The sequence below is a fragment of the Apaloderma vittatum genome, unplaced genomic scaffold (genome assembly GCF_000703405.1).
Source record: "Apaloderma vittatum isolate BGI_N311 unplaced genomic scaffold, ASM70340v1 scaffold7559, whole genome shotgun sequence".
In the NCBI taxonomy this organism is placed as follows: Eukaryota; Metazoa; Chordata; class Aves; order Trogoniformes; family Trogonidae; genus Apaloderma; species Apaloderma vittatum.
Window position 1 is genome coordinate 69,914 of NW_009734554.1, and position 14,808 is coordinate 84,721.

Here is a 14,808-nt window from a genome sequence, read left to right on the forward strand (position 1 = left end):
CTCAGTTCTCTCAGCAAAGGTTTGCCTTACCTTACCAGCAGAAGTGCAGTCTGAGAACAAGGCAGTAAAAGAGGCAGAAAGTAAGTACTTCTGACTATTCTTGCCGAGCACAGCTCCACTGTAAAAGGGGGATCAGTGCCTCTTCGTATTTGACAAGGGAGACACTGTAATCACACTGGCATACTTCACCCACGGATTTTTCTGCACACTGCAAGCTCTCAGCGTGCTGCACATTAAGTGAGCAAGCGCTTTTACTATCAGCTTAAAAAGCAGGACTGGTATTTTAAGGATCTGATCTGTCACCTGTGGAAGTCAACAAGACACTTTTCTACCGATGGAAACCTTCATGTGGAGGATGCAGTACACTCCCTATCCCAACAATAGGAAAAATTCCTTTTGAAATCCTCCAGCAACACGCTGTAAGGTCTAACAGCTTTCCCTGTGCAACGAAAGGGGAAGTTCAATGACCAGTTCCACTTCACCTTAAGTGCATTTTGCAGAGAGCACTCTCTTTGGACCAAGCTGACTGTTCTCCCGATAGCTACACACCTCTGCACAATCAGGGTCTGTAGGTTTGGGTCTCTGCAGAGCAATTCCTGCTTCCAGTTGTAGCTTTCTGAATATTTTTCTTTTGCTGCTACTGTGCTACAGAATGAAAGCAGGAAGAAAAGGAGAGCAAGAGATCGTTGCCCTTGCTGAAATGATCAATGGAAAGCACTCTGCCTTTTGTCTTGCAATCAGAGCTGTTACAAATCCTACCAAAAAAAATAGTTTATCTCCAAATAAGCTAAGAATTAGAAAAAGTTGAGATTAGCTTTAACTACTTGCGCTGTTTCAAAATGGAAAGGTATGCAGACAAAGCACTCATATATAGCAATTAAGTTTCATAACAAACAACACTGTCAACTTTCAAATAAATTACCTTATCTTCAAAACTGGCAAGTTTAAAAATACCAGAATTTAGAAGAGTTAGCTGCATTTGAAAAGCTGCACAGAAGCCACAAAACTTTGATTTCCAATCATCTCCCTTTTCAGCAAAGCATTTTGAGGCATATATAGCAGAATTGTTAATTGACAAGAATATCACCAGTTCCAAGTGTTAAAAGGCAAACAGCATAACACTACTATAGGATCTATGGTTTGCTTTTCACATGCAACTGTTGAGGAGAAACAGTTTTCAAGTATTTACTAAGTGTCCTCTTGTCAGTATTTAAAGACAGCTCCATACTCAAGAGTATCCTCAAAATGGAAAAAAATAATAACAACGTCAATAACTCCTGGATTGTCAGTCAATTGTTAAGAGTTCCAGCTTCTCTGAAGAGGAAATTAAGCAGTTATACTATTTTATTTACTATGTATTAATCTAATATTTATAGCACCATTATTGGAATAAAAGGCAAAGGTAGCTGACAGTATTCCCATTCCAGCCCTGAACTAGCTATAGCAGTCAACAATAATTTCTTGGCAAGGAAAAGACATTGCATCTGTATTTTTTATAAACGAATTAACAGTTTGGTTTCCAAAATTTGTTTTATTAATAACTCTTTGTAAATCTTCATGCTTGCAGGAGCAAGTTGAAGCACTTTGCCGATGCCCCTCAATTTCAGATTTTTGCGTTCCAGGTACAGAAGATACAAGGTCATAATTCTACTTGCAGCACAGAGAGCTGACACGTTGCTTACTTAGAAGTAAATCCTGTGCATGGCAGAGATCAATGTCGAAACCAAATACTTGTACCAAATACTTGTTGAAACCAAATACTTATATGGTGAATAATAGTACAAGAATTTGAGAGCAAGTACTTGGTGGACGAGAAGCTCAACATGAGCCGTCAGTGGCACTTGCAGCCCAGAAAGCCAATCGTGTCCTGGGCTGCATCAAGAGGTGGGTGGCCAGCAGGGCGAGGGAGGTGATTCTCCCCCTCTGCTCCACACCTGTGAGACCCCACCTGGAGTGCTGCATCCAGTTGTGGAGCCACAGCACAAGAAAGATCTGGACGTGCTGGAGCGTGTCCAGAGAAGGGCCACAAGGATGCTCAGAGGGCTGGAGCACCTCTCCTGTGCAGACAGACTGAGAGAGCTGGGGCTGTTCAGTCTGCAGAAAAGAAGGCTCCGAGGAGACCTTATTTTGGCTTCCAGTACCTCATGGGGGCTACAAGAAAGCTGGGGAGGGGCTTGTTAGGATGTCGGGTAGTGACAGGACTAGAGGGAATGGATTAAAGCTGGAGATGGATCAGTTCAGATGGGACATTAGGAAGAAGTTCTTCCCCATGAGGGTGGTGAGACCCTGGCACAGGTTGCCCAGAGAGGGGGTGGAAGCCCCATCCCTGGAAGTTTTTCAGGCCAGGCTGGATGGGGCTCTGGGCAGCCTGATCTAGTGGGGGATGTCCCTGCCCATGGCACGGGGGGTTGGAACTAGATGATCTTTAAGGTCCCTTCCAACCCTGACAATTCTATGATTCTATGACCTGTACCTGGAGCTAGTGCAATACTGGGATAGTACCACGTCATCACAGGAACCTGACACCACAGCATCACCTTGGGAACTGCCTGGAAGACTGCAGAGACACAGTCTCCACATACCTGCTCCCACCCACCAGCCTGACAAACCTTAGGCACCAATTCCAGGCAGGCCTGGGGTTTCTTGTCTATTCTCTTCTAACAGGCTTCTTTTTTGCCAACTACTTTGCACATAAGCTCCTACTGACTTCAGTAAAGGGCCTTCAAAGGGCAAAAACAAGAAGGAGATTGTTCAGTTCAGATATTAAGATGCAAGAAGTTCACATAGTAGCCATACAGTCAATTAAGCCATTGCTAAGCAACACAAGATGCATTCTTTCCCATTTACACAGATTGTGAAATTTATGCAGATTTAATGCTTGTTCACAAATTATGAGTTTGGTGCAGTGCTCAAAAGTACCCAATGACATTTGCTGTACTCAGAGAAAGAATCATGAGCATGTCATCAAGGCAGAATCCCTCCTCCATTCCCAACTGGTGACAAAACATATAATCCACTCTATACATGTGCTTTAACAGAGCAAACACCATGAATGATGTATCAGAGACGCAGTATTAAACCTACTGTTTTGGAAAGCTGTCTTGCTTTTTTTTTCCCCCTCACTATTGGCAGCATGACAAAACACTGTCAAAACCAACGTTCAGAGTAATTTCTGTCTGATTAGCAAGTAGTCAAATATTTATTCATGATCTGGCTATGAATACGTCAGAACTGCATATTAAGTTATCTACACTTGTGTCCAACTGAACGTTAGCTACCTTTTCTGGGGGGATTGGTATGCACGTTTAGTTGGCTACTTGACTTAAAAGGATGACCTAAAGGAAGTAATCTGTCAATGCAAATGTTGCTCCATATCTAAAAAAAACCTAATAATAAAAATGCCTGTACCAATTTTGTAAGAGAATCCTCCAGAGGTCTCTAAATTGGCAGCTTAGCAAGGGAATGAGGATGAGACATGGCAGATCAAAGATCTTATATTTTGCTCCTGAATGCTCATGGTTATTAGCATCCTTTTAAGCAGCAGTGCTTTGAACAAAGTCATCTATGTAAAAGTCAATTTACCTTCCAATTTTAAGAAAAAATATGGAATAAAGAGCATAAATTTTCAAAAATTCTTTTTAGTTAGCTGCCCATTAGCCACCAAGTTTCACATTTCTAATATAAATCAGGATCATTACTCCGTGACACAGGTCATCTTTCAGCATAAGAGTATTGTCAACTTAGAAAAAAATTCCACCGAGTGTGGCAAAAGCACACACATACAGACTGCTATCTAACTCCCACGTGGTACTTTCCACAGTCTGGAAGTCTTAGGTCTAAAAGAATTTTCTCTTCCTCCTGTCGACGCAATTACGTGACCACAACTGATACAGAGAAAGCCACTGGCTGACACACCGACAGGCAGTGGCAGAAACTGCCACAGAAGTCACCCACAACTTCCCAGAGCCACAGGCAGAAGTAGTCTGTGCTATGCTTTCTCTGATAGCAAGTCTGATCCTTGTAAAGTATAAACTAAGACACAAAATTAGAGACATGCTAATCAGCTTTCAGGATTGCCCAGCCCTGCAGTAACATGAAGAATAGTTTCTTCCAGTATTGGCACTTCAAGCAAACATAACCATGAACTCTGTATCAGTAGTTCTGTGGGGCTTTTTGCAGAAGAAATGCACTTAGGGCCTCACACTTAACCACCTGAGTCTAAGCCCTTAAACAATTAAGCAGGACTGCTTACACAAGCATGCCAATTTGCAGGATGAAGGTTCTTGGATGGAGAATACTTGCATAACAACTGAAATTCCTTCAAGCCTGAGCACATGCTTAACTAATTTACCCTGCTGGGGATGTAACCTCCATGTGCTCAGGATTCAAGGATTTTAAATTTTTACGCAAGTATTCTGAAAAACTGCATATCAATCTTCCGAAGAAACACAAAGGAGTAGCTAGAGATACGCAGTTTTAGGAAAGAATTCTTCTGAGAGGAGCAAAGAAGAAAGAAGAGTAGAATGCAAGCAGCAACCTCAGAATCTCTCATTTCATCTCAGCTTTGGCCACAAAGTTTGTGATAGGAATGCCCTTGAAGAAAGGAACTTTCTAAATAAAAATGTAGCTTAAGAAAACCCTCCTAATTCCCCATCCTTCCCACCCTAACCTAAACAAAGCTTTGCTGAAGAAACCTCAAAGCTAGCAGGACTTAGGTTCATGGAAAAGTTGAGGAACCCAAAAAAGCTGAGAGTTTTCCATGCAGTGAACAGTCCTGGTGTGGAACATCTCACATGGCATGGAGGCCAGTCGGCACAGGCTTGGGGAACACAGGGTAAATTCAAGGAAGAGAGCTGTGAAAGGCAGAACACTAAAACCACACACAGCCGAGGATGCCCCCAGGCTGCAAGTGGTTTGGAGAGCAGAAGAGTACTCTCTGGAGGTGTTATACACACTTCTACTCTCCTCACTCTTGTTGCTGTCAGAGACAGGATACCGATGGACTTTGGTTTCATTCTCCTTCTCTTCTGAGCACTAGGAGATGGAAAGTCACAGTCTTCCGAACAGCAAATAGAGAGGATAGATCTCCTGAGATGTCTGAGGCTCAGGTGCAGGACAGCAGAATAGGGATGCAACAAAAAGGACAGTAAAATAAGGAGGGTAGTGGGTAGGAGGGAGTGAAGCACAACATGCTGAGCTCAGTAGAAATAATACAAATAATCACTGCTAAAGCGTTATGTGAAGATAAGGTTCAAGCTTTCTTCGATAATGAGAAAGTAGTGAAGCACAAGGTCTTCCCAATACAGCCTTGAATTGCAACATTTGTAACAACTGGACTAGAAGTGACCCTTCAGAAATTACTTCACAAAAAGCTAAATTAAACCTACATGCCTTGACAGCTAAGAGGAATTTGAAAACTAACATGTTTCTTCCATCTTCAGCTCCCTGATGTTGGAGAAAAGAGAATTTTTTTGCTTATGATACAGCACAGCACTGACTCCTCTGCCTTCCTCACTATCTAGAACTGATAAGAAGCCTTTAGTGGACCGAGTTTCTTTTGACAGATACTTCCCCAAAACGTACTGCACACAGATTTATGCAACATAACACGGCCTTCAAATCTCTCTCTGAGTTCTCCATTCCCCCTGACTTCCTCATCGAAAGTGTGTGTTGAACAAACAAGAGTCCTGGATGGGAAGAGATACCTCACCGAATGCACTTAATTTTAGTACTAGAAACACAGTTCATCATAATTACCATGAACAATCTAGAAAGTTGTCATTATTTCTCAGTCCAGTACATCCAACATTAGAAAATGAAGCATGCAGTATTCAGCCCATACATTCAAAGCTCCTTTTCAAGTTGGACAGGCATAAAGATTTCACAGAAGGATGTGTGGCGTGCCGAGAATCTGTTTTATGCCACAGGACCATCCTGCAAGTTGAGATAAGATACCTTCCTCTCCTATTAAAAATTGTTGGGTTTTTTAGGGGGAGGGGAAGAGAGCATAAGGAAGACTTTAAATACCTTCAGAACTCATATTCCTACATTTTGAATTTTCACAAGGGCTGGGTGAGGGGAGTTATATTTTCTTTTCAGTAAGTCTCACTGTGCAAACTGAGTTGTAATAAAACAAGGTTTGGATCCAAGAGAAACAAGTTTCTCCAAGAATACCTAAACACTTTAGTTGGCCTATGCTCACACTGTAATCATCTGCAAACTGAGCATAGCAGCAATCACTTTTATTTATTTCTATACACATTTACAGCAACTTTTCTGGAGTGGGACATGTAAAATAGCTGCTGGGAGTTGCATTCATTGCTCCTTAATACATATAGGTACAAATAACAGTTATTACTTGTAAGTAATCGGCTAAGTTTCACAAAATCGGATATGACAAAGCCAACGAAGTGTTCTGATATTCAGCATTTTAGTATTAAATAAATAATCAACAGATACAAACCTCTTCTTTTGTTTTCTTATTTTCTGCTCTAAGTTCTTCATATTCGCCAATAGCTACAGAAAAAAAAAAAAAAGAAAAAGGTTAATATTGCAGCACCGCCTTTGTCTAAACTAGCTCTCCATTTCATCCTCTTTAAAGCTCTTCTGCCTATCTACACAGTTCATAAATAACATGGTCATAAACTTCATTAATAGCCTACGGACAAACTGGATACCCTTCTAGAATTTAAGTAATTGCAAAGTGTCTGAAAAAGGTGGTGGCTCCCAAAACAATTTATTTCTGATCAATGGAGAGTTAAACAATCTTACTGAGTTAAAAATGACAAGGTGAACACACTGGCTTGCAGGCACCATTTTAAACCCACACTGGCTCAGGTTACAGATCAACGCTGGAAGGCACGGTTGAAGTAATACTGCTACCCATAGGTACCTCCAGAGTTTTTATTTATGTATATACTAACATCTTCCAACAAGAGTCCTATAAGAGATTTCTTCCTTCAAACTCCACAGTAGAGACATGAAAAGATTGCACGATTTACCCAAGAACAGACAAGAACTCAGCTCCAGGGATCAACCTCCAGGATGGACCTGGAGTGAAACAAGGTATTGCCTCCTGAGCACCGTTCCACCCTTAAGACATTTCCCTGTTCCCTTCACAAAGGAAGAGATTTCTAGCACCCAGATGCAAGAAAAGGAATGAAAACTGTATCAACAGGTACAATTCAAGCTTCTCCACACTTCAAATCCACTATTGTTTGTTCATCTATAAGGCTAACTCAATACTTGCTAGTCAATACTTTTATAAATGACTGAAAAATGTAATTATAGATTTGCCCCACCCTTGACAGCTTTCCTCACATGCTCTGAATCATAAGCCCTTAAGGCACAGGTACCAGAACAAGTTACCGAAAAACAAGGATATGAACTTACACAACATTCCAGCAATCCCCAGTAAGGGCTCACGGGTGTGAGCCTGGGAATGAAAACTGCCTGTTCAGGGCTGCCCTTTCCTCTTTTACTGTGGAACGTAATCCATGGAACATTTATTATGGAATGTGAACGCAAAAGCATCATCTCCTTCATGCTGCACTCACACAGCAACTTTCTTCAGTGGCATTTGACCTTTCCCACCCCCTGACTGTCATTGCAAAACTACCAGTTCTTCCTTGAACGCAGCTAACACACTGGAAGGATCAGTACCTTAAAATAAGTGATCTTCATGGATGGCAACCTCTAGCTGATGCTCCCATAAAGATTGTATCATTGGATTTTTAGGTATGGATTTATTAAACACTAAATCTAATGGAGAAGCTGCTGTTTTTATCAGACGTGGAATGAGAAATAATAATTAAAAAATTACTTCATACATTTCCTGCTGTATATCAGATTCTTTGTTGTAAAAAAGCAGAAGATGAAAGTTGGGGGAAGTGGGTTACTAGGAAGTTTTTATATGAAAAAAAGCAGAAGATGAAAGTTAGTGGATTTTTTTGGGGAAGCAGGTTACTAGGAAGTTTTTATATGAAGTTTTTCAAGTGCTTAATGTACAATGAAGTTTTGAGGACATCTAAAAACAAACAAAAAAAAAGTCGAGTCTGCATAACCTTCACTGAAGCACTAAATGGCATAAAGTTGACAATGATCTCTTTGCTCTGAAACTACCCTAGAACAATTAATAGAAGCAGCACCAGGCAACACTTGACATATTTCAAAGCTCATATAGATTACTTAGCCTTAAAACCCTCTTTGGTAAATTAGAGATATCATTATTATTCATTTATAGATTGACAAGCATTAAATCCTGTTGTACGAGGACTTCCCTAAACCCTCTCCAAGAGTCAGGACTGTTTTTTCTCCTTAACTCGTAAACAAGCTCACAGATGACAACACACCCGAGCATGTCCAAACTTCTTGCATCTCACCTTGCCTCACTCAGCTTATGCTATATATAATTTACCTTGGAGTAAAGATATCTCTTTCCAGTATGTTAGCAAATGAAACAAACAAGTGAAGATGCTTTACTAAAGGTGCTAACTAAAATTCCAGAAGTACACATCATTTACTCAAAGAGGCAATATTGTAGCATATATTGAAGGCAAAACGCCTACACTGTACTCGTCAGCCTCCAGTGAACCCTGAAGAACTATCATAAATATGGACCAGAGGCCTCTTGCGATACCATCTCTGTCTGACACTAACTTAAGTTTATCCATAATAGAATTACTCCTGATACACAGCAGTGTTATGTAAACCATTTTATCCGTATCCAAGTTATATTTCTTTGCTTCAGGCCACCTTCATACAGCCCAAGAGCAACAAAACGACTTAACTTCAAGACTAAGGAAAGAAAAATGGTGGAAAAGGGAGAAAAGAACAGAACATTTTAGGTTATAGCTCTTAACCCACCCAAAACATATTCCCAGTCAGTCCTGCTCTTATTGTAAAACAGTCAAACCACAAAATAGATAAAATGAGTGAACACAGTATGTTCCTTCATCTCACAATCATGGTCATTCACCAACTACTCACTCCTCGGCTGAGCTGTCCAGAAGAGGCTGTCCTGTCCACATGTACCAATGCACTTTATTAATTAAGTGGGTAAATTTGTATACAGAAGCTCCTTTAATTATACGTTAGTCTTTTGATTTTTAGTTGTGAGCCTACATCTCCAGAACCTGGATTTGCTAACAGAAGATATGTATTATCTAAATTAGATGTTTTATATATTAAATACTTATTATGGCTTAAAAGCACTTCTCAGTAAAACAAGGTCATAAGGGTAAAAGTATGTAACGACTATAATTCATAGTGAACAACAGAAAAGACACTTTCATTTACACAGAGTGAGATGGTGAGACTCTTCTTAGTCTTTTTATTTAAAAATTCATCAACCTCTTTTCTAAAGCTGTGTACTAAAAAAAAAAACAACCCACAAACTAAAACCCAACCTTAAAAATAGTACATGCATATACTTTAGCACTCATACTGTAAACCAGGGTGGCCTTCAAATAGATTAAGAGCACTTCCATGACAAATTAACAAGTAATGCCACTTCAGCATTTCAAATCTATTTATTTAATCCAAAAATAAGTAAAGCTGTCAAAGAAAGCAAGCTTCGTTGTACTATTTATTCTTCTAGTCTACAGATCAGGCATGTCTTTGCTGGTACGGGCAAGAGAATGAACACGCAGTGCAGAAGGCCTTCACTCTAGATGAAACAAGCTATCCTAATGAAGTCATCTTTTTTTGGTAGAAGTTAACATCTGGCTTTTTGCAGGTTCAAATCTATTGTTAAAGAGAGAACTACCCCTGAGAGCAACACTGCACCAGAAGCTTTAATGGGTCTGCTGCCACCACCCTCCTCAGGCCAGCGTACTTGGAATATTAAAAGTGAGGCCAGCTTTGCTGCACAAACCACCTCTCCCTACGGGCACAGCAGGCACAAGACCTGTGAATTGCTGTCAAGAGGATAAACGAAAGTCCAATGGGCTCAATTCTTCTCTTGTTCCCTATTTCAGGCTCAAAGATCTGTTTCACTAAATGCAGGCAATTGCCATTTCAACAGGACATACTGTGGCACTGGCAGCACCAGCCACTGCTTCCAAGTGATACCTGGGACCCCACGAAAGAGAGACAGAGCTGAGGAACAAGCACTTACAGGTATGTGTAAAGGTGAATGTTTGTGATGGCATTATACCCTTTACAATGACTCCAAATCTTGAGTCAGAATGTATTAAGTTATTATGAAGCTTACATGGCCAAACTAAGCTTTTGGTCACACATGAGCTGCCCTGGCTCATGCCTACAAGATTCAACTGTCATATAGTGCTTATAAAAATAAAACAAAAGTCCTGTGTAAGTAAACAAATGTAAGCATTAAGTACAAATACTGTCAGATCCTGCATCTATGTTCCCACATGCTTTGATTTTATTCAAGTCTGTAAAAGCATGTACCAAGAAAATTTTTTTTAATGAATCCCCAAATTTGCATCCTGCAGTCTTACAGCTTCCTGAGAACCAGACAGGGAAATAAGACACACCGCAGGCTGATAAAGCTCAACCACTAAGCTCACACCACAAGATTTTCCTTCACAAGTTTCTGAAAGAGAGATATAGTTCAAACACAAGAAACTGAAGTGAGAAACACTTTTAAATTCTAATAAATTAAGAAAACATTCAGGCAGAATGGGTTCTGTCAGAGAATGATGACTGCTCGGTATGAACACCCACATATAGAGATACACGGGGAGAAAAAAAGAAAAAAAGATCTATAGGACAGATGACTACAGAGGGGAACATAGCATCCAACAAGATATCCTACTCTGAACAAAGAAACTCCTATAGTCATAAAAATTACCCTTCTGCCACAAAGAATAAATTTGTCAAACCACATTAAGAGTTTGTCAGTGGCATATACTTTAGCATTGGCGGTCTGCTCTTTACAAGATATCTAGTAATCCCTTATTCAAAGTTTCTGACTTTTTTTTCCCTCCATAGAATCACGGAATAGTTTTGATTGGAAAAAACCTTTAAAATCATCAGGTACAACCATCAACCCAGCTCCTAAAAGCCAGCCACTAAACCATGTCCCTAAGCACAACATCTACTCATCTTTTAACCACCTCCATTGATGGTAACTCAGCTCCCTGGGCAGCCTGTTTCAGGGTCTGACAACCCTTTCAGTGAAGAAGTTCCTCCTACTATCCAACCTAAACCTCCCCTGGTGCAACTTGAGGCCATTTCCTCTTATGTTATCACTAGCTACTAGGGAGTATCAAATAGATCTAACAAATACACACATGCACACACACACAAAAAAATAATCATAGAGGCACAATGCCTGGTCCTAGAGACCGAAAATCATCACACTTCGTCAAACCCAGCAAACAAACACAGTGCAAGATAAAAACTGGTGAAAAAAAAATGAGAATAATACCAGTATGTTTAGTATATGTGTAGTTAACAGTGTTGTTAACCACTCTAACTTAGCAAAGTGACTAGAAATGTCGCTATGACAGTGGCAGCTGAGGTGTCATTTTACCCAGCTTGTAACTCCAGATGTTTTGATGGCTGACTCCTGCTTTCAGCCAAACAAAGAAGTGTCTGCAGCCGAAGATGACTCTGTCTTTAAGGGCACAGTACCAGCAGTGCCAATAAAACGAAAGACAAACAAGGCAAGCTTCCAGGCAGGTAGCCAACTTCTGTTACAATACAGCTGTCAGTGAGTTTGCTACAGTTCCTCAGGTTCTACAACCAATCAGTAATAATGCACGGTTTTGCCCACCTGATTTTGTTTTGCTTCAATTTTAAATCTTACCCATAGGAATTAAGGGCCAGCTGCACTCTCTGCACTGCTGGAAATATCACTTAGCCTATGGTCACGTAATACTAATATTCACAGCAGATCTGCTTTATCTTCATCATCTCAGAAAGGTATTCACAGATTAAAACTCAAACACCACTTTTAAGCCCCTAAACATGATCTATACACAGATCATGTTTCGTCACGATGCTCACCTTAAACTTGGTAATGAAGGAAGCCGAAGAACAGTATCAGGTATCCAACACACAGTGTCTAACACACACGACTCGGAAAATTCAGCGTGGCTGAAAGATAAGCATATCTTCCACACAGACAGCTCCAGTGTCCTTGTCGCTGTTCACAGCTCTGCCAAACAGCCAAGTGAACTTGCCCAGACACCAGTCAGCATCACAGCTGCCACCAAGAATTGAGCAGGCAGCTAGAAAACACCTGCCTCAGGTGCAATCTACTGACCTTGTTTAGGGAAAGTATAAGCAGCAGTTGAAATGTGACGGCAGTCAAGCAGGCACGCTGCTATTTGCCTTCCTCTCCACCTTTTGCATCACTTCTCAGAGAGTTTAGTTACCCGGCGTCAGGCAAGTTTCTCAAGATTGGAAAAAACACATCCCTAAAGAGAGATCAAACATACCAAATGAATGTTCTCTGAAACCCCTTCAAACCGAAGGGTGACTTTCAGAAATCTGACTACAGACTATAATGTTCAAGCAACCTGAAGCCAGATGCCACTTTGAATGCAGTAAAGATAGGCCTCCTGAAAAGCGTGTATGCTCATTAGCCAAAATGTTCGGAGACAGAAGATCCTTCCATCAACTGCATTTAATCCCAAGGTAATACTGCTTATCTACACTTGGAAGCAACAAAGAGGAAAAATAAGAGAACCATTTTTCTCCTCTTTTGACACTGCTTCTGTTTAACAGAGCACCCTAAAATTTCTGGAGGAAAGTTGTTAGTATCTCAAACAGTCTTGCTTTGTTGTCAATAACAATGGAGGGCAAACTATATACTCAAACTTAGAGAACACAAGGAGGAAGCAAAGTTACTGACAGTAACAATATTTAGGTCATTGCTGTTAGGATAATTTTACGCATTTTATTACCTTTTCATCACTTGGACTCTTTGTCTCGTCAGTTAACATAATTTAACTATGCTATGCTACCATAATTTTGTATTGTTTTAAATGCAAGACAGCATATCATATCATATCATATCATATCATATCATAGAATGGTCTAAACTGGAAGGGACCTTAGAGATCATTTTAACCCAGCCTCTCTGTCACCAGGGATGCCACCTCTCAACTGGATCAAGCAACACATGGGGATATATAAAGAGTATTTTCAAAAGTTTTTCACTGGGTAATTTTTTGCTCATAAAGAACAACTTTCTTGCCAGCCATACAATGACAGGAACATTTGACAGCCTCACAACAACTTACTAAATCCTACATTTGGGGATGAACATCCACAAAGAACAATGCTTTGCAGGACAGAGTCTACCCAGTACAGTTTCTGTTTCAACAGTTTAAGTGGATCTGGGACAGCCAGTCCTCATGTTTCAGTAACTTGTCCTTAAGCTAATTGCTGCAGTCCCATAAAGTTTCATTAGACATTAAAAGATACTCAGCCTATTGGAGTAGAAGACTTTCCAACACAGGAACTGAAGCCTCAAACTAATCAATTTCAAGAGGCTAGGGTTGTTTTTTAAAGAATAACACATATTTGCCTTTTTTCAAGTGATTATTGTTATTTTAGCAACTGTCCTTTTGGCACAGACAACTGCTCTGGAGCCAACAGTACTGGATGGAAGCAGTCCGTCAGAAAAAAAACCAACATATTTTTAGCCTTATTTTTGTTCCATATTTTCAAAACACATGGCTATAAGATTTCATGGATTTTACATCCATTGAAATCACTGTAAGTCTAAATCTACCCAGTACAGCCGACAAACACGAGTTCACAATGCTAAGTGTACAGGAACAAGTAAAATACAGAAATGCCAAAGCAGGTCATAAACAGTTCATAAACATCCATTTGAAATTTGTTTACGGAAAGTTTCTGCTATACAGCAAAGGTGATTAAGCACATTTATGGAGAGAATTAATACAGGAAAAAAGGTGCTGATCACACCCCTGTAACTTCCCTCTTCTACACAACTTTGTATCACAGGTCCTTTCCAAACAGCTACTCCCAGGCTTGTGGGAGACCAGGAGAACACAGCTGCGGGAATTACCAGGTGCAAATTACAGCGTTGGTACTGTGCACCTACTTACATGAAGCTGTGAGACAGGAGGCACACGGCTCCCCTGACGCATGCTCACGAGCAGATGCCCACAATTCAAATGACTGGTAATGCCGGTTCTTCCAATGTTGCCTACCTACTCAACTAAGGTAGGAACTTTGCTGCACCAACCTGGTTTGGCAATAGACTGACTAGTGAAGTTAAAAAACAGGCTGCCTTTTGATCATCCAAGCTCTTTTCCACGCCCCTTCTTGAAGATAAAATATTACAATGTTTTAGTTCCTGAACCAAACTATACACTCACAAAGCTGAACACCTACAAAACTAAAGTACTGCACTTTTCTACCAAAGCACTGGAAGTGACTTGCATGGGGAACCAAACCAGCCCATACAAGCGCTTCCTTTCATTTATATTGGAACTATTAAGGCTCTAAAGAAACTTAGAGCGTATCAGGACCCAAGCTCTCAACAGGAAGCTGGCACGCTGACGGAGAGCGGGACGGAGCATGTTTGACGGGTTGGGCCCGTATCGGACCCTGTATCACAGAGCGGGAGATGGACACGACGCCAGGTTAGACTCAGCCAGCACCCTGTGTGAAGCTCAGCCCCACGGACAGACAGCGAGGCTGACGGACTTTCACCCCTGGCCTAGACAGCCGGGCTCACCAGTGGCTCAACACCAAACGTTATAACCGAGCACCAGGCTGGAAGGTCCGGGCTGAGAGCAGGGCCGGCCCATGTGCTGCAGCTCCTCGGCTCCTGCCCTCGCCCCAACCCACCATCGCCCA

The 14,808-nt window shown here is 40.9% G+C and overlaps 1 protein-coding gene across 1 annotated transcript in view; it reads right to left on the reverse strand.

Annotated features, from left to right (window-relative positions):
* Positions 1-6,508, reverse strand: part of KIAA1598 (KIAA1598 ortholog) — a 54,282-nt gene extending 47,774 nt beyond the window's left edge. The window contains exon 1 of the mRNA XM_009876323.1: positions 6,464-6,508. The gene's annotated coding sequence lies outside the window, so the exon portion shown is untranslated. The remainder of the gene's footprint in view (positions 1-6,463) is intronic.
* Positions 6,509-14,808: the final 8,300 nt, after the last annotated feature.